Below are 26,964 nucleotides of genomic sequence, written 5' to 3' on the forward strand. Positions count from 1 at the left end.
CCTGCGTTGCCTCCTTCCAGCCCCAGAGATGCCCTGTCCCTCCTGCGGGTGCCTTCCCTGGCTGATGCTGCAGCACAGTGCTGGCACACCACTGTCACTTCCCCAGCTTGGGAGCCAGCAGTCGGCCAGCCTTCCTTGAGACTAAGCAGTTCCAGGGAAGAGACTGGTGAAACTGAACTGCCCGGGTTGTTCTGCCATTGTTTTGCAGTTCTTTCTGTGATTTGTGGGTGTGGACTATGTGCTGTATGGAGTATGGTTATTGATATTTTTGAGGGGGATGCTAGCTGAAGCACTCTTCCTTTAGCTTGAAACAGATCTTGGTGAGACAAAAAAAAAATCAAATAAGTTCTAACTTAGATATAAAACATACTGATTGTATTCACATTACCAGTAAGGCTGGGGGGAAATACCATTCAAGCTTCTTGCAAAACTGAATTTCAGCTAAATGCGTCAGAAAGTATAATATCAAGAATAATCAGTTACTTGGTGTTTTCCATTTGAAATGCTGCCTATTCCTTACTACTCAGAGTTGTTATTTTTACAACATGCATGGGTTAAAGTTGTATTGGTGTGTTTTACAAATACGAGGTCTTTAAACATGACTGTATAAAAGGCCACGCAGAACAGAGGAGTGTGAAGAGTACATGGAGTCTTCCACCTCTGTGTCATTACCACTGTTAATTTATTCAGCTGACTGAAATTGCTGCTGTTTGACGTGCATGTTCATTTTTTTTGGCCTGGCAGGAATTTTGAAATGTTTCTAAATTCAGTACTGGAGTATTTTATCAGGAAAGAAGAGTTGTAAAAGAGACTTGGGAACTGTGTTTCCTTTCCTTTGGGTAGATCTGAATATAAGCATGGTGGCAGGATGGTGTGGGGAGAATGTGCACCCCTTTGTGTGAATCTTTCATTTGCTGGTGCTCTCAGTCTAGGATTGCTCTTAATGCCCTGTTGATTCATTGCAGGACAACAAAAAAAATGGAAAAATACGTAACTTATGGCCAGTTTAGAGATTTAAGAAAAATTCCTCAGAGTACTGGACACAGAAGTGTTCCTAAATCTTTTATGCTGAGCAGAATGAAGATTGCATTTTTTAAATGTCTTCTCTTTTTTATCTTTCCCTTTCACATTCACATGGCAAAAGTGTCAGAAATGGTTTAATTGTGTTAAATTTTCCCTGTACTCTGAATACTTTAAATATGTTGGTGCTGTGAGTTTTTTCTGATAGTCAAAACATGTGGAGAGAGGGAATTTAGGAAAGAAGGGAATAAGTGACTGCTGGTTGTTGTTGTGGTGTAACAAATTTCTGAGGTTAATTTGGATTCCCCTGCACATCTGTGTGTGTGTCGTGTATTCATGATGCTGTGTGCACATTTGGTGCACAGAAAATCACTTTTCTACTCTGAGGAGATCTCCTTCCCTCCTGGCTTATCCATTCTACCATGCGCACCAGTTGCCTAAGCCTAATTCCCTTTTATGTGATATTGATTAACAGCCATGCTGAGTCTAGGACTGTCAGAAGGACTAAAGGGTATTTAATTATTCAGCTGGAATAAAGTAGAAGACAGTGCAGCAGCAGCAGCTGTAAGATAAGACATTAGCACTTCATCTCCAAAATACAAGCATTCTGTCCCTCTAGTTTAAAGGAAAATCATAGAAATCTGAGAACTGACTGTTTGGAGAATGGGAGTGAGTGATGGGCTTGTCCTTGAGATCAGTGCATACTTTGGGCATGTTCTTAGGCACAATGCCAAGTGATTACCCTCACATGAAAAGAACGCCCATTTTACCAGAGGCACAACGGTCCTCAAGTCAGATTTTCAGAAAGGAAGGTATGTGCAAGAGCATTTATCTGGTTAATTTTTTGGTAGATCTGTCACCTCTACGAACTGTACTATTGTTCATATACATGAAGATTGCACATTAGTTGAATAAATGTTTGTGAAAATCCCCAGTTCTTGTGCATAGCTTCAGTGTGCAAATTTTTTTGTAGAATTGTTCACGTTTGTCTGGTTTTGGATTTGGGCTGGATTCAAAAGAAACAGATGAATGCTAGAATCTTTTTTCATCATTAGAATGCAAAACATAAAAATTAAAGACAGGGTTGTGTTCAACTAGTAGAGGTAAGATAGGTAAAATCACCATTAGATATTTTTTCCCATAAAATTACAATGATACTTGCCACAAATCTACAGCAGGAGGTGGATTCTGGTAGGTCCTGATTTTTTCTGTGGTCATAAATTGCAAGGAGTGTGCGTTAATGTTCTTCTAAAATGTGTTCTGATGTGTCTCGACACTGAAACCATCAGGAGGGTCCCAGAGCTGTTTGCTACTGGGGGCTGGGAGAGTACCACTGTGACCTTGCTTTGTTCATTTATTCTTCATTAGATATCTACTTTTGCCATGGTTAAAGAAGAGGTACTGGCTAAAGTGGATGATTGACTTGATGTAGTAAGTCTGTTTTTATGTTTTTCAATTTTTTATTTAGAATTTAAATATTGTGTGTATTATGAAGAATTGTGTTTTGTGGAAAGTACCTTAAAAATTTAAAATTACCTATGTAAATTGGAACACAAATGCACTTCTTCTAGTATGAGACGGTAACTTAACATTTTGTCTGGACTAAACTGTAAGAAACATCTTCATAGAATATGATTTCTTAAATCAGAAAACAACGATAGTCTTGTTTGGATTTTTGCTAGCATGTTCTGTTTCAGCATTAGGAGCAGCAGCAGCCTGTCCCAGAGCTGTATGCTTCTCTCTTCAGCATCCAAGGGCTTGGATCTGATACCACTCATTTGCTAATGAACATAGAAAATGAGTCTGCTGGTGTTTAAAGGGGTTTGGTTTTATTTATGTGTGTTCATGTTCAGTTTTCAACTATAGATGGGTTTTTTTTTCCACTGTTCGTGGCAAGTAGGGTAGGAGGGACAGGAAAAGGCAATCCGGTAGCTAGGTCCCAGGTTTTGAAATCATTATTCTTATCTTTGTCCTTAAAGCCAGCTCTCCTCACAGAGTAAGACTCGTCAGAGCAGAATGAAGACAGAGGGGCGCTGGGCCTCCTTGTGGGGCAGCTGGCTGCCTGCTCTGTCCCCCTGAGCAGCAGATCCTGGCATCTGTTCCATACTCCGTCGAGTCACTTTGCCAGAGCGTTGGGGAGCACGTGGGAGAGGCGGCACTGCGCACCGGGCTCACACCGCGTCAGACCCTGTAGTTACAAAGCCAGAGCAGAAAGAGAGTGAGCTTTTGGGAAAATCAGCCAGCTTGTCACACTCTTTATTTAAGAGGTGAATTTTACTGTGACTGGTGAATAGATCCCAAGCCTACATACTCATTAAAGCTGGAGCAACAAAGTAAAAAATATTCCAGTAGCACAGCCACGTGTCTGCGCACCAGCTCCTCAGAATGAGATGAGGTAGTGCTATCAGAAAAGTAAATTATTTTAAATTAATTCTCTGTTAATTCCAGAACTGAGTGTTAATTAATTGACATGTGATCAGGATAGCACAGGCCAGGTGCTAAATCACCTGGAGTGGCTGATACATGTCCTGTCCTGTCTATGATGTCTTTGATATTTATACATGTCTGCATAGGTGTTCTTAAACTGCTACTGGACCTGCAGTCCAGAGGGTAGTTCTGTCATTTCACAAGCAAGGTCCAGTCATAGAACGACAACATGGACGGTGGCATCAAGTGCACCCTCAGCAGGTTTGCTGATGACATGAAGTTGTGTGGTGCAGTGGACTCACTTGAGGGAAGGGAGGCCATCCAGAGGGACTTGAACAGTCTTGAGAAATGGGCCAATGCAAACTACATGAGGTTCAACAAGTCGAACTGCAAGGTCCTGCACCTGGGTTGGGCCAGTCCCAGGCACAATTACAAACTGGGTATGGAGGTGCTTGAGAGTAGCCCTGAAGAGAGGGACTTGGGGGTGTTGATTGACGAGAGGCTCAACATGAGCCAGCAGTGCCCTCATGCAGCCCCGAAGGCCAACCATATTTTGGGATGCATCAAGAGGAGTCTGGCCAGCAGATCAAGGGAGGTGATTCTCCCCATTTACTGTGTTCTTGTGAGACCCAACTCAAATACTGCATCCAGTTCTGGTGTCCCTACCATAAAAAGGACATCGATCTGTTGGAACGAGTCCAGAGGAGGGCCACAGAGATGGTGCCGGGGCTGGAGCATCTCTGCTATGAGGATAGGCTGGGGGCACTGGGATGATTCAGCCAGGAGAGGAGAAGACTCTGGGGGCATCTTATAACTGCCTTCTAATACCTGAAGGGAAGCTATAGGAAGGCTGGAGAGGGACTTTACACAAGAGTGTGCAGCAACAGGACAAGGGGAAATGGTTTTAAACTGAAGGTGAAGAGGTTTAGACTGGATCTTAGGAAGAAGTTCTTCAGTACGAGGGTGGCAAGACTTTGGAATAGGTTCCCCAGAGAGGTTGTGGATGCCCCCTCCTGGGGGTGATCAAGGCCAGGCTGGATGAGGTCTTGAGCAACCTGGTTTAGTTGAGAGGTGTCCATGCCCATGGCAGGAAGGGTGGATTAGATGATCTCTAGGGTCCCTTCCAACCTAAGCCATTCTAGGATTCTATGAAAAATGTGTATAAACCTCCACATTTAATACATATTGGATAGCATTTTCAGAACAATGGTTAAAAAATTTCTCAAAAATATCATTTATTTAATAACAGTCAGTGAACACCCAGAGGCACTTGATTCTATGTATAATTTCCATATCATAGTAGAGATAAGTCTCCCAATGCTGAGCATTTCTGTTCAATTATTGTTGCAGTTATTGAGTGGTTACAGTTACTGGGCCCTGAGCTGGTGTAGCGTGCCTCAGGTGCCTACAGTTACCTGCAAGTGTGCTACTTGTCACATGTTGTTGCTTCATTTATTCTTTGGGAGGAGTTTAGTCTCTCATAATAGGCAGGCACATCACGAAGCAGAAAAGCATTAGACAGGGACAAAATACAAGCCTTGTAAAGCCCTTCTCAGCGCTGAGTCACTCATCTTTTGTAGAAAGCAATAAATACCAAAATGAAAGACATGCTTCTGCTTTAAAGAATTTTGGAGAGTGTTTGCATCTGTCAGTAGACTTCTAATGAAGTGCCCCTTCACTTTCCCCACGGTGGGTCTGCATTGCCATCTGATGATAATATTTGAGCCCCCCTGTTCACAGGCAGGAAGAATTGACGTGCCTTGGTAGAGGGATGAATGCCTGTACCCAAAAAATCACCAATGAACTAGAACATTCATCATGGTGAATGGTAATGATAGTCTAGAGTGCATTTTTAGAGTCACAGAGTCAATACAATGCAATTTTTATGATGTTTTATTTTTAACATGGTATTTCTGAAAAGTCACACCATTGCCTCTTTTGGAACCAAGGTGATTTTGCCATCTGAGAACACCCTTCAGTTACAAAATTTTGAACAGCTCAAGAAAAAATAAAGGAGAAATAACAAGATCATTTAACCTGAGTGTATGTGGGATGTGACTTTCATATGGAGCTTTTTCCATATTGTGTCCATTAGCAACCGCAGGCAAATTTAATCAGACCACTTAAAAAATATGGAAAGCTATACAGAATACTAATAAAGTGAATCATGAATTTTTAAGCTCTCAGAGGAGACTTTAAAAAGAAATTGATTAATCACTGTGTAATACCAATATAACACCTTGAAACAGACTTTTACTTGGGTGAACAGTATACCATAGTAGTTTAATATCAGTATGGGCAGGCAGTAGCCTCCATGAAGCAGTTCTGGCTCAGTAACGGGTTTGCTGTTCCGTCAGTCGCTTCAGGATCTCTCTTATGTTCCTCTTCTCCTTAACTTGGTGCACATGCACGTGCGTATGCACTCAGCACACGAAACCCTACCCTGAATTTGATAAGAGCTTTAAGTTAGCTTATCTGTGGCAAGGAAATGAAACCTGCTTTAACTGTTTAGTGAGGAAAATTGATGTTGAGACATTGTTCCAGATCTTCCTATAGTATTCTCTCCACCTAGGGGGAGAAAGTAGTGTTCTCACACTTGGATACAAAAGCGTTGTGTAGAGTTTTAGTGTGTTACAGCCCTGAGAACCATGGCATGTGCCTCTGGAAATCTTGGTGGTGCAGCCACTGGGCCCAGACACACAAGCATGGTTTTGTAGCACAGCTTCTGGACACAAAAGCTACTCTGACACTCAAGTAAATACTGAACCATTGTGCTGTGGAAAACTGGTAATTTATTCCTTTGTACATGTTTTCTCCATTCTTTTCTTACATTTTCTCTTTGCAAAAAGTACGATGTAGGGAAGATGATAGCAAAGCAATTGGGAGTTCTTTTTGAAAGATTACGTAGAAGCAGCAGTATGCACCAATGGTGTGCTTACTAGAACTACAGCAGAAAGCTACATCTCCTGTGAGCATAATATTTAGGACACCTAAACAGGTTAATGTAAAAAGTAGCAATAAACATGTTTAAAGAAGTAAAAGGTAAATGTAAAATAAACGTTGTGTCGTCTTAGTCAAAATTAGATTTTGCACAGTATAGTGAGGTACAACTGCACAGCCTGAGAGATTGGTTCCATTTGTTGTTAATGCTCAGTTCACATGCGCTGGATTTTCTGACCTGAAAGAAAAATAGTTCTCTAGAATAATCCAGTTTTTCATTTTATTTTGCAGCCTTGTCTAAGCAGATGAATCTGATAATTCCTTAAATGGGAAATTTGCCAGCTGAGAGAAAACTAGAGGACAACACATGGGCAGTGATGACAGAATGTCTTGAATGCTGAGAATGTTATTTTGATTCCAGGCTGTTTAAAAAGTGTATTTGTCTAGTGGAAGGTAAAATATTACACAGATAACATAGGAGATTTCCTTGGCATTACACACAAACACACATACCCAAACACAGGGGTTTTTTTTGTTTTCTATTTTTCTGTTGGTTGGGTGTTTTCTCTTTTCTGTAGGCTTAACCCAGAGAAATTAAATTGTGAAAGCTCTTGGGAAAAAAAAAAAAAAAAAAGAAAGAAGGGAAGGCCACAAAGCACTGAAATCAAAGCAACTCTGCCTTGAGGCTGCAAAGATTTCCTTATCTTATCCTGCTGTTTCTAGGTATTGCAAAACATATGGCTCACCTTTAGGGGCAGTCCCCAAACAGTGGGAGATGTTGCATCCCATCTGTGCTGCAGCAACTGGAGGTGCAGTAACAAGGTGAACTGAGGACACCGAGATGACGCTGTGTAAGCTCATTGCTGGGCTACTGGAGGGGCCGTGTGTAGCCTGTGTGGGTTCCTTCAGCTGCCAAACTGAAGTGCCTTAGAAGGCTGAACATGGGTACTGCTGGAAAGGTAATCATTTTGAAGCAACTTGGCAGCCTGAATCAGGAACAAGAATTTTAGGATTTTCTCTGTCTCCCACATCTTATTCTGGCTGGGCTCCTGTTCTCCACTGTTCACAACTGTTCAGTATTGCTCCCACGAGATGTAGTTGATCACTTAGGTCACTCCCTAACCTGATTTGTTCACTAATCTAGGATAGTTTGAACACTTTTTAACACCAACTCTCTGAATTCTTTTGATCAGGATCATTTTGACTTCAGTAGTTATTCTTCAGAAACTGAGGAGCAGCAATGTTCGACAGGAATGTAAGGGAAGAGTGAGGACGAGAAGCAAGGGAATAAGGCCACACCAGTGAAGCTTCACTCAGGACAGGCAGCATGACTGCAGACTGAAATGGCATGCTACAGGGGATAGAATGGGGACTATGGATAGACTTACTGCTAGTCTGGTGAAATTGGGCTGTTTAATACCTGTCCTCCAAAATTTCTAAGCAGAGCATCTAAGCCTCTTAGCTTGCGCCTCAGAATTTTCCTAAGTAATTTCAAAGGCTAGGACAAAAAATTACTGTAATACCTTGCGTCTCACTAAAACACTTAGATGTAAAGTAAGCAAAATCTGTAAACTGAGATGCAAAAAGATTCTTAATGATCCTCTTTTTGTTGTTGCCACCATTGCTATAATTCTTCGATTTCAATGAATATTTTGCTATTAATTAATATATTATTTTGCTATCCTTCTTTTCCTGCTATTTTAATACAAGAAAACCACTTATTAAAACGAAGACTGAATATTCATAGGACCCAGCTTTAGGCATCGGCAGCCATATACATACACTTAAATTGGAATCAGAGTTAAGTAGCATGAACATCCCTGACGTGTTCCATCATGAAATAAAAAGGTTCTGGCTCATTTAATACAGCACAATAAAAGCAGGTGTCTTTCTGGGCAAATACTTGCTCTCACTTTTCATAGTTTTCCCAATTTGCAAAAGGAGAGTTTTGTTTCTAAGATGAAAGACTGACATGGTTTCCAGAATTGCAGGCCACTTCCCATCTGTTTTGAAGTCAATGGTAATTGCACTTCTGAAACCCTGGGAAAAATCTCCTTTTAATGCTGACTGAAAGTAACATCACATACTGGCTGCATAAAATTCAGTGCTATAAAACATACATGAAGGTGCAGTGTTATGTTAGGACATACACGTATATATACAAATCCAAGCAGTCTGCATTGTAATTTGGATTATGTCTTGATCTGTATGACTTTCAGATGTTCTTAATTTCTAACTTTAGCATTGGAAAAAAACAGACCTACTATTTATTAAACAGAGCTAGAAGAATTTATTAAATAAAATTGATGTTCAGGAAAGCATGAAACACTGTGAGACACTTCACAGTGGTGGAGGTAATAGAAGCATTTTCCCCTTTCCAGTCTTAAGCTCTTTGGTCCTTCTAAGATTTAAAGAAATTATGTTTGAAGCAACAAAATGGGGACCTTTGAGCTTTCATGCTGGAGTAGCAAGGCCGAGGAAGCAAAAAGACAGGCAACTTAACTTTGCAGTTTGATGCATTTCAGAAGTCCTTCTCCCTCCTCAATGAGTGTAACTAATTAGTTGTATTTTCAAGCTTTGGTGTGGTTTTGCATTTGGTTTCTTTGGGTTGTTTTTTGTAAAGTAAAATTTTGACACTTGAAGGTGATTTTTCATAATGGCTTTGGGACATACCTTATGAACTTTACTATCTGAATATACCATGAGATAGAGAATATAAACTATGTATTGGCTAAATTATTTAGATAACCATTTACTAGTACTAAGTTCTGAACTAATCTTCTGTGTGTCCCTTCAGTAAAATACAGACTAGGGAGTTGTTAAAAATCTGTGATCTTTATTAGCTGAAATACCTCATAAGGTGGAAAGATTAAATAAACCCAAGATAGTTAGATCATACTACTTATGGTATCAGGAATGCATTAAAGCATAGAACTTCATATATATTGAGAGATAGTACTTTGGATCCCAGTCTTGTTGTATGAAAAAACTTTTCTCCTATGTAGCAGTGAAAATTCTTATATGTGCTAGTCAGAAGAAGTGAGCTCAGTGGCAGCGCTGAGTTACAGACACCCGTTTGCTCCTGTAAGGCGTATGGTGAGACAGCTGGTATCAGCCATCAGGCTAACCAGATGAACCAGTCCATGGGACCTAAATTTCGAGAGGTTATTTTTTGCAACATGACAGTGATAATTTTGAAGTTGTTCGGGTTTTCTTCTGGAATTTCACTTCTACTAATGGCTCTTACAATATTGTATTAAGAAGTTCACATGTGGTAAAATGCCTGATTACTGGTCAGCTCAAAGGGTTCAGTTCCTTAAACCAAGAAAATACCAGACTAGTGCTGTTTACCGGAGAGTCTGTGTGACATTTGTTGGAGAAGTATTTTTGTCTGCATATTTTGGAATGCTCAGGTTTTTCACAGCCCTGTTTACTGCAGATAAATTCATGTTCCTGCTCTTTTTTTCACTTAGTGTATTTCTGTAGCTGGTATTCTCAGGTGCATTTTTCCTATCCAGACAGTGTAATCTCTTACTGTATGTCATACATTTTAATTAAGGGAAGATTACAATTCACAGAATTAAACTGTAATTTCATTTAGTACGAATAGTTTTTACTCCTATAGCTGTACAAGTGCTTTAGGTAAAATGAAAAGGTAATGTTGGAAGGTAATCTGCAGTATAACAAAAACATTGTGTCATCGATCTTCAGCTTTGTTATAGTTGCTTAACCTGCATAAAGTTTGTATGATCAAAATGAATGTCATATGATTTATACCTTTAAGACCTTGGATCTGTCTGTATTCATTATGCAAGTTTGTGCCATTACATTTCTTGTTAAGTTCCTTTTTTTTTGTGTAAATAGCACAACAAGCATGGGTATTTTTAATATGGAGAGATAATTCAGGTTGGAAAGGACTTCATGGGGTCTCTGGTCCAACATCTGACTGAAAGCAGGGCCAGTTGTGGGGTGAGACCTGGCTGATCTGGGTTTGGTCCAGTCAGGAGCCCAAAGATGGAGACTGCACAGAAGTCTTCTTACAAAAGAATTCAGTATCATTCTAATGCTGAAGATAATAGTTACTGAATATAAAAATCTATTTTTCAAACAGATACTACAAATCAGTGTTCTGTTTGCATATCAGTGTATTAGGTCACTTGTGCCATGCTTTTTAAACAACCCTTTGTTTGCAGTCGTAGAACTGTCCGCATGTTTGCAGTCTCTAAGTGCTGAGCATGCCATGTCCTCCCAAGTGTGCACTAGAAGTCTTACTCTTAGATTATTCTTCTCTCTTCCTCAAACTTTTTTTCTTCTTCTGTTAATAAAACCCATGAATTTAGTGTGGCTATTTAGATATAAAGCTGCTGTGTATTCACCCCTGGCTTAAAGTAAGGGTAAGAATCTGTTTATGTCATAATTTTGAACTGCTTTGAAGAGATACTGTTTACCTCCAGACTTAAAGAATTGTCTCAAATGAGAAATAATACCCAGGAAATTCAGCTTCACTGACAATATAGCAAGCTTTTTCATAAAGCGTAGAAATGAAGATAATGTTACATTCCCTACCTGGCAAAGATTTACTTAGGAAATTTGTGACTGTGATCTGTTTTAGTAAAAATGGCTAAAAGCAAGAGATTTTTCAACATTTTTTTTTTACTGCAGAATGTTCTTTTGATTAGATCTCGTGTTTGTTGTACTCAATACCATTGCCTTTCAAAGGATTCTGTGGAAACAGGAGTGTGAAATTCTGCATTTCATGTGAAAGTATGACTGACAAGTGTTGAGGTTCTTATGGTTTGGGGCAGCCCTTACTCAGGGTACTGTCTGCTCTTTTGTAGAGGTAGAAAATACACTCAACAGAGGAGATGAAGCTGGGAAGGAAGAGTCTGGCTTTGAATGACAGAGAAGCTGGCTGGCTGGTGTGCAAGTGTCAGTGTCTCTGGGATGAGTTTTCCAGTTTCAGGCTGGAGGGAAGGAGTGGGTGGAGAGTGCCTGTGAAACTGAAGTTTCTCCTCCTGGGTTCACAGGAAGAAATCTCAAACAGCTCAGTACTTCATAACCTGCTAGGTACTTTAGCAGGCACTGTAAACACCTGCGATTGCATTTTCAAAAATCAACTCTGGTAGTGTCCAAGTAGCTGCTCTTCCTTGGCCCTGTTCTGAGATGGCTGGCTCGTCTTGATGCAGGTAAGTGCTGGCTGTACCTCCATCTTGCTGTTGCTTGATTCACAAGCTGAGTATATTATAATTATCTCTTTCATTGTTAAATATTTAAGTATAGCTTTTGTAGTCACTCTTTGGAATTTAATTCATACTGGTGGCCATTTTTCCAGGTAAAACGATGAGGCCAGGGGTTAGCTTTAACTTGCAGTACTATTTTTAAGAGAATTAATGACTGGTGACTGTCAGCTTTACAACACACGTGTTAGTTAGGTTCACGTAGAAGTAGCACAAGGAGTTAATCTTGTTTTATTAGTTTGTGACATCAAGGTTTTCTGTGTCCATGATGAGAACATCCAGGGGAAGTAAACACATGAAACAACGCTGCCACTTTAGCTGGTCCTGGTGATTCCAAGCCAGAATATGGATTACTGACCATGGTATAAGAGATCTGGAAGAAGGGTATCTTTTAAAACCCCTCTTCCTCTAGATCATCTTACTGGCCATTACCAGCTTTGTCCCTTTTTATTTCCCATGCCACAGCTTGTTAGAGAGGAAGCATGAGAGTATAATATCCTAGAGTAATTTTTTTCATTGTTTAAAAGAGTTTAGTAAGAATTTAGCATTTTTACAATCATTTCATTTCAACAGCGTGGCAAATTTGGGAATGCATTTCCCAGAATTCCAGCCCCTGCAGAGGTCCACTTATTGGAACCTGTCTGGAAATAAAAAACACAGGGATACAACAATAAAATAGTTTTTGTTGCAACGTTGTAAATGTCTGCCCAAGAAATTAAATATTTTTCTGTACTTCCAGGAAAAATCTCTAGCATTGTACAAAGTGTGTAGTTCTGTGGCAGCATGATGCTCAATTCATGTTTATTTGTCTACTTGCATATAATTCAAACAGCTGTAAAATTTCTTTTGTAATTTATCATTCAGAAGGACGTACAAGAAGAAAATAGAAATTTTTGCTTGACAGCTATAGTCAGGCCATCTTTAGGAGGGACGCCCTGGAAACTATTCTTTTATCCAAACTTCTGAAAATTTTTGAATGGCTGGAAAACTTCCAGAAGTCCTTTCAGTGTTTCTGTGCTTCCCTATTATTTTTGGCGTTGTATAGTTCCTTAATATATACATTTCATTCCCATTTTCTACATGGTAGCTCCAGGATTTTATACTTAATGGGCTAATCAAAGAACATTGTTCAGTACTGGGAGGAGATAAATGTGTTACGTGTCTGGTTTTCTCCCCACTATAAATTACGCAGGTTTTTTCTTTGCAAAAATGTATCAGATAAGGAACAAACCAAAATGTTGGCTTGAGAAATATTTTTTAGTAGAATGGGTCCATGGTACTAGTGATTCAGTCATCTGTCAGCCTGATAAATGGATTAAGTGTAAGAGGTGTTCCAGTGGGGAAATGCAGCCCATAGGGCTTCCAGCTAATTATATTTAAGTTGTTTAGTACTGCTGGGAAGCAGCATCTAGGCAATTACTGAAAGCTTTGATGCAGTGTGCACTGTTAGAGTGTGTGTGTTCAGAAACTCATTACCCTTCCGTGCTTGTGTTGGATGGATTCTAGGAAGCTGACATGAAACAGAGAGCAGGAATCGATAACTAGAAAGGCATTTTAGTTAGCTTCTGATCCATTTCCTGATTCAGGAGCTTCTAGCCTAGAGTGTTTCATGCAATTGCTGTAATGGACAAGGAAAATACGACTTAAATATGTTAATTACAGTATTTATGCATCTGGTTACAGTGATGTAAAGCCGAAGCTCCACCCAAGATGAAGTTACAAAAGGTCCTTTGGGGACAAGCCTCTCCCCAAATCCCCCGTGGCATGTCCAATGTGCCTGCCATCTCTGTTCCTAGTAAGTTGATTGTAGTCATTTCTCCTAAAGCCTGACCTTGCAACAGTTATTTATGCCTCTGCTGCATCAAGATTGTGTTACCACAGTGCAGTGCCCGTCATACCCCACCTCCACAGTTTCTTGGAAACTAGAGCTAATCCAAAACAAAGTCAATGATCCTGGCTACACGTATTAAACCTTACTCAAGAAAGTTGTACTGACTGTGTCCTTGCCGCAGGCTGCATTTCCCATTATGGATGCACCTTGAGGAGCTGTACACATTGCATCCTACAGACGTGGGAAACAACAGATCCTCTCACCTGCTGCTCTGCAGTCGGGTCCCTCCAAGGCGTGCGTGCTGGAGGCCATGTGGTGTTTGCACAACTCGGGGCCAAGGACTTGAAAGTTCATTTCTTGGGTTCAAATGACAGATCTACTCCAGGCGAAAGTTATATGAATTAAAGTAAATTGTGTGGTTTTCTTTTTAAGCTTGCCTTTACTTTTAAGTCAGTTAATGGTGACTAAGGGTAATGCAAAGGAGGCTACATTTCTTCTGTTTCTTCTTCTGACCTTTTGCCTGAGGTAGAGCTAAATAGACAAATGAGGGGATTACAGTTCAGCACTTCTGAAGGGGATAATCCTCTCTCACCTACCTGCAGTATCACAGATTTAATAATTAAGCAGTTTTCTTTGTATTTCCATCACAACAGTCCTAGACACGCTGTGCTTTTTTTTGTTGCATGTTTTATAAAGTTCAGCAGATCTCTCGTGAGTTGCTGTCATGAGAGAAGAATTTTTTTAAAATCTGGACTTGTTATTTAGAAAAACAGCACTTAGTTTGCCTGCAAGTTGGTAAAATAAATGTTGTGCTAATAATATATGTATATCTTTTTGATAAAAAATTATTAGAATTGCTGTATTGTAGGCCACAGCATCCATGAATCCATGTGCTGTAAAAAATCCTCTTACAGCGTTGAGCATTTTCACTGTTGGTACCTGCCTTGGTTACCAACAGCTAAGCTTTCCATAAATTCATTAGTATTGCTGAAAGTGTTAGCCTATCAAATAACTGTAGATAGCTCGTGTATCTACCAGCTCTGAAGCTCTTGCACGTGATAAGGAAAGTATCTACTACACAGAAATACACAGCTGAAGCAGAAAAAAGGCTAAAGCTGTTGAAACATCAGTGCAAGCGAAGAGTTGGCTGTGGTAAATAATTTTGAGGATCGATGCTGTAGCTGTGGCTTCTAGTCAGGCTCTAAGACTGATTGGATTGAGTGACTGTTTGGGAGGCCAGGAGTTAATTTGTTTCTGGAGGAGCCTGTATAAAAGGGGTGGCAGAATATAGCCAAATTAACGTGTTTTTGAAATTCTTAATTGCGGGATGTCCAGTAGCTCTGAGGGAGTTAGTTAAGGTGAAACATGAAAAGACTTTTCACTTGGAGTTTTGTGTTCTCTTGAGACAGTGGCTTCAAAGTGGCATACCAAGCCCTGTGAGCTGCACCCGAAAAACTGAGGTATTCTGGGGAGAGCCTCTCAAGTTTAAGCATTTAAAGGTTTTCTGGGAAGGCAGGGGTTATTTCTGAGGTTGTTTTTGTTGCTTTGGCTCAGTTTTTACCATGGGAAAACTTTGCACTAGTATTATAATGAATATTTATTTCAAAGTTGACTCTGATTTCTGACTGACTCATGACTTTGTTTCCTTTGTCAAATCTGAGCATTCATCTATGGTAGATTTAAAATTCTTCCTTTAGATGAGGTACGTATGGGGGAAGGATAGATACATAAGTGTCTAGAGAGGAAGCTTTTTATCATAGCAAGCCATTAAATATTATTTTTTCACTCTGTAAGACCTATGGGCAAATACATTAACATGCAGGCATTGTGTGGGTTTTTCTGAACAGAGGTTGCAGTTCCAGTGCACAGCAGAGGAACCCAGCATGCTGTGCTGAAGATGGTGGTGCTGGTTTTGGCTCCACATGACTGCAGTGTTGTCCACAGTCTCTGTGCAGACTAAGTGTTGCTCAGGCCCCTGGGGCAGCCAAAGCTGAGGGGATAGCACCGTGGCTATTCTTATATATAATGTTAATCCATAAGGAAACTCAAACCCCAGTACCTCAGTGGCAGTTTTGCAAATGTTGGAATGTTCTCTTCGCTGATTCGTACACTTCTCAGGAACTGCTTTAGAAAATGCGTGTTAAGTAATTTTTTTGCAGAAGAGTGGGCATAATTGTTAATGTCCTATCGGAATCTTCTGTATAGTCCTTGTTTACTTTGAGTATAATCCCCCAGTGGCTGTTGAAAACACAGAAGCTGTTCATCATTGTAAAAGAAAGCAAAATACACATGTTGTGCTCAAGGTATACAGGATATATGGGTTTCTTGTGCAGAGATACAGTGAAATCTCTCAAATAATTCAAATGCTCCTGTGCCTTTAGAAGCCGGAAGGGAGGGAGATAATAAATTAGTCACCTTTTTTTTTTTTTTTTTTTTTATTGTTGAGTAGTGTTAACGGAAATGTGATGAAACAGAATAGTAATATCACTGGTTTGATTTCTCATCTGTGTTGTTTAGTAAAAAGAAATAAAACAATTCAGTTGCAACCATGTGGAAATAGTAATTAAGCATAAATCTATTTGGAAAAATACTTAGATGTCTAAATCTATTTAGAGGAATTGAGTAGGATTTGCAAAAACATCTTCCTAAACAAGGTAACTAATTACTTTGAGTTTAAATCAAGAGTAAAGCTACTATACTATTTAGGTGTTTTTATTGCTAGCTGCATGCACAGCTGATAATTTCAGGTGCCTCCCATGAATCTGGTTTCAGTTTCCTAGAGTCGTGTGCGTGCCTGCAGAAGGAAACTACCTGTGAAGCAGTGGATAAACGCAGTACTTCCCTGTGACCCACAAAGGGCAGTGCCAGACTCAGACCCTCTTTAAGCAGATGTCCCTTACTGACCTCGCCACGTGAATGGTGCAGTGTGGCTTGAGCTGGCACCCAGCTGGTGCTGGGCCATGCCCCGTGTCCCCATGTACCAGCCGCTCCCCAGCAGTGCTGTGAGGGCAGGGCTGAAAGGCAGCAGCAGTGTTCTTCAGTTCAATTTGCACTTCTGATAGAGGCAGGGTTTCATAGCCACTGCCTGCCTCTGAGTGGGCATCAGGGTCTTCCATGGTTTTGCTTCACAGAGGTTGTGTCTGATTGAGTAGCTGACAGATACGGAGATCAGTGGATGAGTTTGCATTGTTTGGCTGAATTTCTTGTTTTCGAAAGTCATGCAGCATTCAAAGTCAAATTGTGTGTACCAGATCTACAGTTAGTGAAAATGAGTGATTTTTTTTTAAGCTGTTTTTTGTTGATATTTAAACATGGTTAAATTTCCTGTCAGTTTAGCAGCTCAGTGTGTAGAAGTAGCACTAACACTAGCTAAGTTGACATTTCCAGTATCCTTCCTGATCTTTGCTTAAGGGACAGAATTGTTAAGGTAACGTTTAGGCCATTTCCTGTTCTTATTTCCTTCTCCTCCCTTTTGTGAGAAGCCCTCATTACCTGTATTTTAGCTGAGGTGGGGGACTGCTTGTATGACCCACTGAAATACCCTGGTAGGAAGCTTTTTCTGCCCAGAAAGCTTACTGCCTGCAGGGGTGGGACTGGCAAGTAGTTAATAACACTGCTCTGTGCCTGTGGAGGCGCAGGTTAGGAGAGCTGCATTTGTGTCACCTGCTTTTGGTCACCTCACTGATGCCCTGAATGAGCCTTGTGAAGAGAGCTCCTGCTACAGCTCTCCTGTGACTGAGTCCTTTCAGTCCATGGAGAAAAGAATAGGCTTCCTAAATTAAAAGCCACAATATTATTTGCAGCAGAATTTAGTCTACCTGTCTTTGAAAGGAGAGTGGTTGTAATTCTCTGACTCCACATATGGCCAGACTCTGTCTCTCCTATATGTGTGTCACTAAGTGTGTGCTAGCACCAGCAGCTTAGCGTGCCTGTGCTCATCACCATCCAGTGCTTCAGTTAGTTGTTTCAGATCATAATGTATTTAATTTACAACCAGGAAGAGATGCCTGTGTCACATGATCTCCCCTCCTCTGCACGGCAAACTGTTTCTCCTGTGTGAAACACAGTAACTTGTGTTGACTACAAGATAACTTCCATTTTCTGAAAAATTCTTCTAGAAAAGTCCCACTACACCTTGAAATCACCAGATGGAGAATCTTTGCATTCTCCTTTTGATAGGTGGGCTAATGGTTAGTCACAGGTGATAAAAAGCATGTGCTTTATTTCTCACTTGAATTTGGTGTCAGCTTCTGTATGCTAATTTGTTTTATGTATAACCTTCTTTGACAGTTTAACAGGTCAGTTGGTACTTAGTATTTTCTCCCCATGAAAGTACTTAGGTGCTGTAATAAGGTCATCTGTCTTTTTTTGTTGTTGTCGTTATTGTTTTTTAAACCATGCAAGTTGAACTCTCCAAATATTTAATATTAAAGTATTTTCTACAACTCTAATCAATTTTGCAGCTGTGTTCTGTGTCCCTGCTGGAGTTTTTTTTCCAATTTATTTCTAAATTGTGGAGACTTTAATCCTACCGTTACGTTGTGGTAGTTTGTGATGTTATTATCGATGACAATTCAAAAAACATCTTCTGTCTTTGTATACTGCTTTTTTTCAAAGCTTCTATTAGCTTTAATTCCTGTACAAAACTAGATTTTAAGAAACTCTCTTTTTGTTGCATAAAACCTTATGGGTAGGTGCTTGATTCCTGAAAGTCGTTTATTTACTCGACTCTAGTTGTCACCTGAAAAACGTTTTCAGTAGGGAGCCAGTATGAACGTTTTTACCAAAAAGTTGTCTGGCAAGGTGAGGAAAGCTGGTCTTGTTACAGGATTGGACTAGCTCTTCCAGCCTGTGCTCCTAGGACTGCCTCTGCTGATACCTTCTGCTTGCTCCCTAACAAGGTGGGAAGATGAATGGCTTTTAAGTGGTCCCATCACTGATAAAAGCTACCAGTGAACCAGCATATAACATTTGGAAACAGAACAAATGAAAACATGGCCCAACTCATTTAAGAGTACAATTATGACAGGAAAGTAGTAATACAGTTTCTTTAATAACAAGAGTTCCATCTGCAGTGCTACAATATGAGCGTCTGGTATTTTGCAGTGTCCTTTAAACTCCATGAATCTTGCAAAAGCCTTCAGCACAGAGGAGCCAGTTATTTTCCTGGGGTTTGTCATCAGAGCAGCCTCAGTATGTGTTAGTTACTGTTGCATAGCATCATGTCAGAGTAATAGAGAGATACTTTTAACATACTAATACTCTCAATAATTTTCCCATAAGATGTAGAGAAGTTGTAACAGAAAAATCCTCTAATTGTTGCTTGGCTTTTCAGATTTTGTATTTACACAGAGTTATGCTTCTTGAGTATATTATACTTCGTATAAACATAATATGCTTCACAGAAAAGTGAGATGGAAGATGGTCCGAAAACAAGAAAGAGAGATGACAACAGTCATCGCAGAATGCCACCTGAGAAAACCATTCTGTGGCTACGTAGATGGAGCTGCATATGCATTCTGAGCAGACAAACTCAGAGAAACTGTGGACTTATGATGTATTGTTAATACTTTGCGATGCCCAAGTAGTCATGTCTTGTCCCTTGTATAATATGTCATTCACCTCTGATTATAATAGGTATAACTCTTTCTCAGGTTATTGTTATATTAGTACAATTAGTAGTTGTATTTGGTTAAGTGGTGTTCTTGTCTCATAGGGATGTAAAGGAGAACATGTAGTGCTGCAGACTAGAGAATTTGAACTGGATTTATGAAAGCTTCTGATGATATGTTTAAATATGTTATTTATTAAATTGATTATATCGTAAATTGATCCTTAATGTATAGCTTTAAAAGCTATTAGATGTTTGTATGGAAGGGTATAATTAATTTTAAAGGTCTCCAATGAATATCTCATTTACTATACAGCATTTAGTTATTAGATTATATAGACAAAAACTGAGCATAAGACTTACAGCTTGAAATACAGGAATAAGAAACTAGTCAAGGTACACGAATGCAGAGGAAGTAGGGAATAAGCATTACTCACCCTGCTCCATGGCAGGCATGAAGGAGTCTGCAAATAGGTTTATTATTGCAAAACACCAGGCTGGCTTTCATGTTTGATTTTCATAAATGCCTTCCTTTAGACTTTCCTCCCAAAGCATACAGGAAGGTAACAACTTTGACCTATTTACTTCTTTTTGCACAGCAGTGACGTGTCATCAGTTCCCATGGAGGCTTTGTCGGGGGGCAGGTCTGTGTCCCCCTGAGCTGTTCTGAGGCAGCACGCTCCCATCTCCGTCCCGTGCTCAGTGGTGGTTCTGGACGGGTTGCTGGTGTTACACTTGACCAAAGAGGCTGAAAATTATTGAGCCAAGCTCAGGGCGTGTTAGGATTCTTCCAGGTTCCTGAAAAAGTGCAGGACTTTGCAAAGCACTCGGATGCTGTGAGTGCCCGGGGCTCGCCCTTGCCTTTCCAATTCGTTTTGTGATGGGTGCTGGGTTTTTCCCTTACACTTCTGCCAGAGCTTCTAACTTGGGAGTTGGTGCCTTGGCAAACACCAACAGCAGAAGGAGTCAAATGCTCATGTTTTGATGAGGTGATGGAAACCGGCCTGACAAGTACCTCTGTCTCTCCTTGCAGCCCTCTCAGCTGTCAGATGCGGTGATCTCCATGGTAACTCAAACCCCCAGACTCTTGACAGCAGCCTTCGAGGAGCAGCATTCAGCAGCTCAAGGGTCTCAAGACCAGGTAAGCCAAAAGTAATGTCCAAACCCCAGCCTGCCTCGGGTGTGCCATTCCCTACCCAGCTGCCAGTCAGGTTTTCCCTGGTGAAGCCACACCTGCAGCTAGTTGCTGTGCACAGACATGGTGATGTACTCCTGCCACTGCTGTCGTTTAAGGCTAGGGCAGTCCAGCTCTCAGAAAGAAACATTTGGCAAAACCTCTACATTTATTCAGGGTTGGATTTTAAGCTACAGATTGAAGAGCCACAATGTAGCAAAGCAAAGAAATATTGTACCATTCTTTGATAAGAAGAATTTCTTACGGCAGGAAATAACCCTAAAATACATTAGTGTTAAGATCTGTCCACCACTGTCTGTACTGCCCGGTCACTAGCATTAGGCCTCAGCTCTCACCCTCCTGCAGTGCACCAGGGACTGTTTCTGTGTTCCTGGAGCGTTTGCTGACAGTCTGCAGCCTTTTCAAACAACTGCTTTTGCTCTTTTCATGCCATTTTCTAGCCACTTGCTCTGCTTATAACAGCATGTGGGGCATTCTGGTTAATGTCTGAAAGAGGTACAGAATCTTCCCTGTTTTTGGTGAATTACAGAGAAAATACCAAGAAAAAACAAGATCTCTGCCATCTTGTGAAAACAATGCAGGGATTATAGAGCTGTATTCACTACTCCAGTATCACTAATACTGTGGATGAAAGTAGTGCCTCTGGTCTTATGCATTTACATGTGTGGGGATTTTATTACTCCTTTTTGTTACAAGATTTCACTGCATTTGTATTGAATTGGTTTTGTATCATGAAGATTGTATTTATTTTGTAAGTCCTTGGTTTCTCTATGCTGTTTCCTAGATATTACCTCCATTCTTTCTTTCTTGGCTGCAATGCACTATCCCCATCTTACAGAGCAATCCATATTACTCTGATTAACCATTCTGCTACCTTTATTAACTAATCTGACATTTTTTGTTCCATAACTGCTATCAACAATATTTACTTTTTTACTGTTGATGATACTCTTAAGTAATGTTGAGCCTAGTACTGGATGATTTTATTGGAGTAATATAGAGCACTCTTCAGTTATTATTTCCTGTTAACAGCTACTACTTTATATCTGTATTTTAATCACATCTGATGATACTGGTAATAATTTCTTACTTGGAATGTTGTGTGACTGTAAGCTAAATGCTGTTCAAAAGTCTGTGTGTTTCATTTATGGAGTAACTTCTACTGACCACAGTTTATAACTTTATCAGATGATTAAATCAAACATCTTGTTTTACTGACCATGTTTCTATAAAATTGTGTTTACTGCCATCAGTTTTATTCGTTCTCGTTTCCCAGTGAATTTCTCCTTTATCAGTTTGCTGGTTATTTTGCCTGAGATTAATGATAGCTTACAGCTCTATAATTACTGAGATCATACCGCTTACCATCTTCAAATATTGGCAGAAAATGCTAGCAGTCATGATGAATTTCTCTGATGTTCCAAAATGTATTGAAAATTAGAATCATTGAAATGATACTCTCACAAACACTTTTAGGACTCTAAGGCACAAATTATCTGGATGTTCTAATTTAAAGTTATCTTTAAACATTCTTTCTTGTTACTAATGACCTCCTTATCTGTAAAATTGCTTTTTTTTTCCACTTAGAGAGAAGAAAATAATGTGCTGGTTGTTTGGGTTTTCTTGCATAGCATGTTTGTATTATTTTAAAACATGAATCAGAAGTTGGAGGCCCTCTGCTTTCTTGTCTGTTTTTAGCCCAAAATTTCTTATTTGAATTAATTTCTAGCTGAGGTTTTTGTTGTTTGTTTGGGGTTCTTTTTAATGTCTAATGTATATTTAAATCTAATTACACCTTTAACCCAGAATTAGAGTGATTTTATTGCCACAGGTTGCATTTTTTGGTCTGTTTAATGGTGGCCTTTGGTCGCTGGTGGGAGTGGGGCAGGGAGAATCCTTCCACGTTCCCATCTCTGTACTTTCTCCCAGTAACTGAATTTTCCCCTAGTTTACTGGGCCAATGAACTTTTGATTAACTAAACTTTACAAACTGAATGCACAGGCCCCAGGTGTAATTGTCTTTTTGGTATTTGAAGAAGTGTTCTAGGAATAAGAACTGGGAGTGCCTGATGTGATACTGGTGACTGTGTGGCATTTCCAGCTTAGGTCTCTGATGTCCTGTGCAGTTCTTTGTATGTTTCACAAGCACAGGCTGAAGCTGCAGACGGGTGGGTTCTGTGGTGCGGTTCTGTGCAGTGCTTTAGCTCGTGTTACCAGCCCTGTATCCCACTGGGCTCTGCCAGCATACAGAACTGTGTGAACTCCAGATCTTGTCCCCTTGGCTCGTCAGTAATTCTGAGAAATAATGGTGCCAGTAATCCAGACTACCGTCTTCTGTTTCTTCTTCTCTGACTCTTTTCCTGAGAAGTTAGAAGTACTAGTTTTAATGTTTTTAATAGTGGAGAACTCCCCAGCAGTTTAAAGTGATAGCAACTATACAAAACATCTCCTCCTAAACGAGACTTGACCGCCTCCCTTGCGTCTTCCATTAGCCTCTGAGTCTTCTCTCCACTTGTGTCCGTATGTAGAGTTGAGTTTGTATTGTGTCTGTTTCTGTAATGCTCCCAGCTTACTTGAGAAGCTTTTTGCTGGCCCTAGGTTGTCCTTATCCAAAGAGGGTAGCCACGTGTCAGTGAGAGGAGGCCTATTCCCTAGACAGGGTTCCTTCTTCCTATGGATGCGATTTGCTGTTCTGAAAGCCAGAACCTCTTAACTTTTCACCAGATATATAGGCAATAACTGATCATTGATCTTTTTACTTTCTGGTGCTCTGAAGATCAGGCAGATCTCCAGCATCTCTTTGATGTTGTCCTTCTGAAACATGCAGGTGGTCTTAGCTAGCCAGGGATTTGTAATGGGGAGTGATGGTATGTGTCTTGGCACTTCCCCATCTCATAGTAACACTGGGACTTTCCTCTCCATGAGACAATGTCTCTAACCAGTCTAGGGTGAAGACAGAGGCACTAGAGTAGAAAATGTCGATTTTTGAATAAAGAAGCACTAGGAAAAAGTCATGTAACTTCCTGGCATTAAATATTGTAGAAAATCCTTGTTGGATTTGGTATTAACAATCCTTGTTAGAAGCAGCAGTGCAAATGTGCTCAGGCAGTTCTGTAGCAATCGCTTACTTGAAGCAGTCAGAGGAAACCCAGAAGCAGAGAAAAACATTAGGATTTTACAAAGTTAGTAATAATTTTCAGTGAATCTTCCCTTGTGCCTGGGAGTGGCCTGCAGGAATTTCTTTAGGCCTGTGTTTTACTAGTTCAGTTGCCCAAGCTAGGGCAACAGTTTTTACATAAGCTTCAGACCACTTTAGTACTTCCTGCTAGGTAGGCACCAGAATTATTTTCCCAAGTTAATAGTAGCTTTTGAAAATCATGGCCAAAATCACTACCAAGATTAATAAAAATATGTTTTAACGAAATACAGTTATACTGGTTTTGTCCCATGCATTCTGAATGTTATCATTGCTTATTATTGATGTGATGGGGGTGACAGTGACAGGAGGCTGACTATATCAAGGTCATGTATGATATGTTGTATGAATGCAAAGGGAATTAGAGTATCCTGACTAGAAAAACTTGGAGTGTAAAAAGTGAAATAAAACAGAGAAATGAGACAAAATCAGATGTGGAAACTTGAAGAGTTGGGCGAGTTCAGTTAGAAACAGTAGCAGTATGCACATAATACCTAGGAAGAAACAGATCACCCTTTATTAGATTTATATTTATTGTCTGAATTATTTACTTAGAATTGAGGCACAAGATGGAGAGGATGTAAGTGGAAGATACTTCAGACACATGAGCTAGTAGGCTGAACAGGTTTCTGTTGCTGAAGGACCTTGGAATGGGTGTGGTTTGAGAATGTCACAAATGAAACGTGATAGTGCAAGTTGTGACTATTTTTGGTAGCAGTGCACAGGCACAGATTAACATAAGAAAATGTTCAATAATAGTTTTGAAAAGTATTTCCAGAGCAGGGTTTTTTTTCAGAAACATTTTGGAAACATTCATTTGGTGTGATTGAGAAGAATGTTTCCTTATATATAGGTCAGCATTAAGATGGTTGATTTTGATGAAAATATTTTTACATAAGAACACTGAATTTTATACAAGGGAAGTGAAAGAAACCATCATCAAAGAGTTGGCTTGCAAGAATATGAGTTGAAAAGTGTTATAATATAGCTGTGCATACTTGTTCTGTAACAACTTTTATATTTTTTTTACAGTTAGTGATTTTTTTATTTGTTTTAATTTATTTAGAGTATTATCAATGGACAGGCAGAGGAGAAGCTGTCTGTATAGTAACAACAGATACTGTTGAGAATAGAGCCCACTAAATCATTTTGTTGGTCAGTTAGCTTATGAACTAGGAAAAAACCAAACTGTTAAACAATGTCCTTTATAATACGATTCTTGGGTTTAGTTAGTAAACTCTATATTGATTTTGATTTATAAAAATATTTTTCAAGTTTTGTCAACAAATAATATGGCACCTGTGTGCCTACAGATGAATTATTCCCTTGGACTACTCAACATTTATTTCTCATAGCATGTGATTATTCTTAAAAGTCACATGGCATTGTGTCTGTTCACTGAAAAATAGTGAACTGTTGTCATAAATATGTTTTTAAATAGGCATATTTGAAGATAACGTTTTTAAATAAACACTCTTTAAATTTGCAGCTGTTTCAAGGCTAAAGCAGAGTTTTATTTATATATGCCCTGATACTTCTGCTGCTACTTGGTGAACCAAAGTTAACAGAATGCTGGTTTTATTCCATGAAATATTATTTAGTATTTTTTGACCTTTCACCCAAGCTAGAAGAAAGTATATCTAAGTAGACCATGAACTTGACTATTAGGGAACAATTTTTATACCTTTACATTGTTGTGGAGAGGTGAGAAAACTACTATTCCAGTCATGGCCAACTGAGATACTTGCTTTGAACCTTCCTTTTATTTGGTAGTGTCTGAAAGCAGTGCAAGAAGAATAAGATTGTTGCACCTTTTTTTTTTTTTTTAATTTTTAAAAAAATCTTTTTCTTTAACACAGCCAGGTTTCCAAGGAAGGTTTTTGATGTTAGTGAAGAGAAGCTTGAGGATGTTAACGTTTCAAAATAGGATGGTAACATATGCATTATCCTTTGATTTTTAAACTAAGCTGGTGACTATTTGAGGCATAACTCAGACCTTCTAGGACTGGGCTGTGAAAATCCTGTACTTCTCTGTCCTTTGATTTGTAGAGCACATTAGGATACCACCTTCACCATGCCAGTCACTTGAAAGTGCTAGTAACAGCTATGCAGAGTGGAGAAGGAGAATACTGTAATCATTAATAAGTCTATATTGGGAGTTCCAGATTAAGCCAAAGGTGCATAGCTCCATGGGCATACCACTCTGCCACGGGTGGGTGAGAACAGAGCCCTGCACTGCCTGAAACTGCTCCTGTGAGCTTGCTCAGCAGGGACTTGACACACACAAATGGTTCTTCTTCATCCACCTGACATCTGCTTAACCTGTCTGGGCAGAACTGCAGAAATTTGCCCAGGTCAATGAATTCACCTTAGGCTGCAGCACTCTTAGAAAACTCATGTATGTCCTTGTACATATGGTGAGCAAACACTGTGTATAGCTCATTCCAGAGACCTAGTATCTTCTCCAGGCTATCTTCACAGATATTATGTTTGTACAGTGAATCTGCTGCTTCCTAAACAGAATTAGGACAGTTTTCCTCTGAGGAAGAATAGGATTTTCTGCCTTTTAAAGGTTGGTTCACTTGAAGTTTTTATTTTAAATTGAATTCTTTTATCATGTTATGCTGAAGAAATGGAATTACTAGACAGGTAGTCTAGTTAAACATACTCCTGAATATCTGAATGTCTTACGCAGTTGTCCCACAGAGAAACAGAACATGCAGTGTAACTTTTCTTTCAACAAGTTGTTTCTCCATAAATTAAGACTTGGAGATGTATAGGATCTGTGTTGGTATTTACATATTTTATGAGCAGTTCCTACCTGAACTGCTTTGATTTAATGGAACATTAATATAGTTTATGGATAATAGTACTATTATATAGATAATGCATGCTAAAGATTTGTGCCCAGCACAGAGATTAACATCAGTTAATTTCAGAAGAATTTTCATCTTCATGGAGCCTGTCAGCATTTTCACATAGTATTTTGCATTCTAATCTTCTCTTTGAATCCTGTAAGTGAAAAGACATTAAATTACTAATTTTCCTCAGAAGTTTGCTTATCTGTAGTAATGAGAGTTAAGATGTAGTTCTTTGGTGTGAACTGGTGAGATTTCAGGTGTAATTAATCCAAATGGAATGACAAGCATCTCGACACTGATCCACTACATTTTTACTTACACGCCGAGGTCACAGGTTCACACTGGGCTTTGCAGTAGAGAACCTTGGCCCGGGCCTCCCTGTCATGGATGCGGTCACACCGCCTTGGTGAAGGTGGTGCAGTCTTATGGCTGGAGAGTGAGTGGTTACTACAGAAAAAGCTGTGGTGATTGAAGCTGTTACAGAGCCTGGACCTGAGCCAGACGTGCAGCACACCTGAGTGTCCCTGGCTGCATCAGCACAAAGTCCCTTCCCACCAGCTCTTGCTGGTGTCTGTTAAAATGTACTAAGGTGTTCTGACTTTGAAGAATGCAAGGAGAGATCAAACAGTCCGTTGCTGTGGTTCAG

At 39.8% G+C, this 26,964-nt stretch overlaps 1 protein-coding gene across 1 annotated transcript in view; it reads left to right on the plus strand.

Moving 5' to 3' along the window:
* The window catches only part of LOC103782570 (F-box-like/WD repeat-containing protein TBL1X), a gene marked incomplete at its 3' end in the record, with an annotated part of 105,318 nt that overhangs the window by 30,010 nt on the left and 48,344 nt on the right, over positions 1–26,964 (plus strand). The window contains exon 2 of the mRNA XM_008950341.1: positions 20,100–20,207. The remainder of the gene's footprint in view (positions 1–20,099; positions 20,208–26,964) is intronic.

Source organism: Merops nubicus, unplaced genomic scaffold, assembly GCF_000691845.1.
Source record: "Merops nubicus isolate BGI_N331 unplaced genomic scaffold, ASM69184v1 scaffold12162, whole genome shotgun sequence".
Taxonomy (NCBI): domain Eukaryota; kingdom Metazoa; phylum Chordata; class Aves; order Coraciiformes; family Meropidae; genus Merops; species Merops nubicus.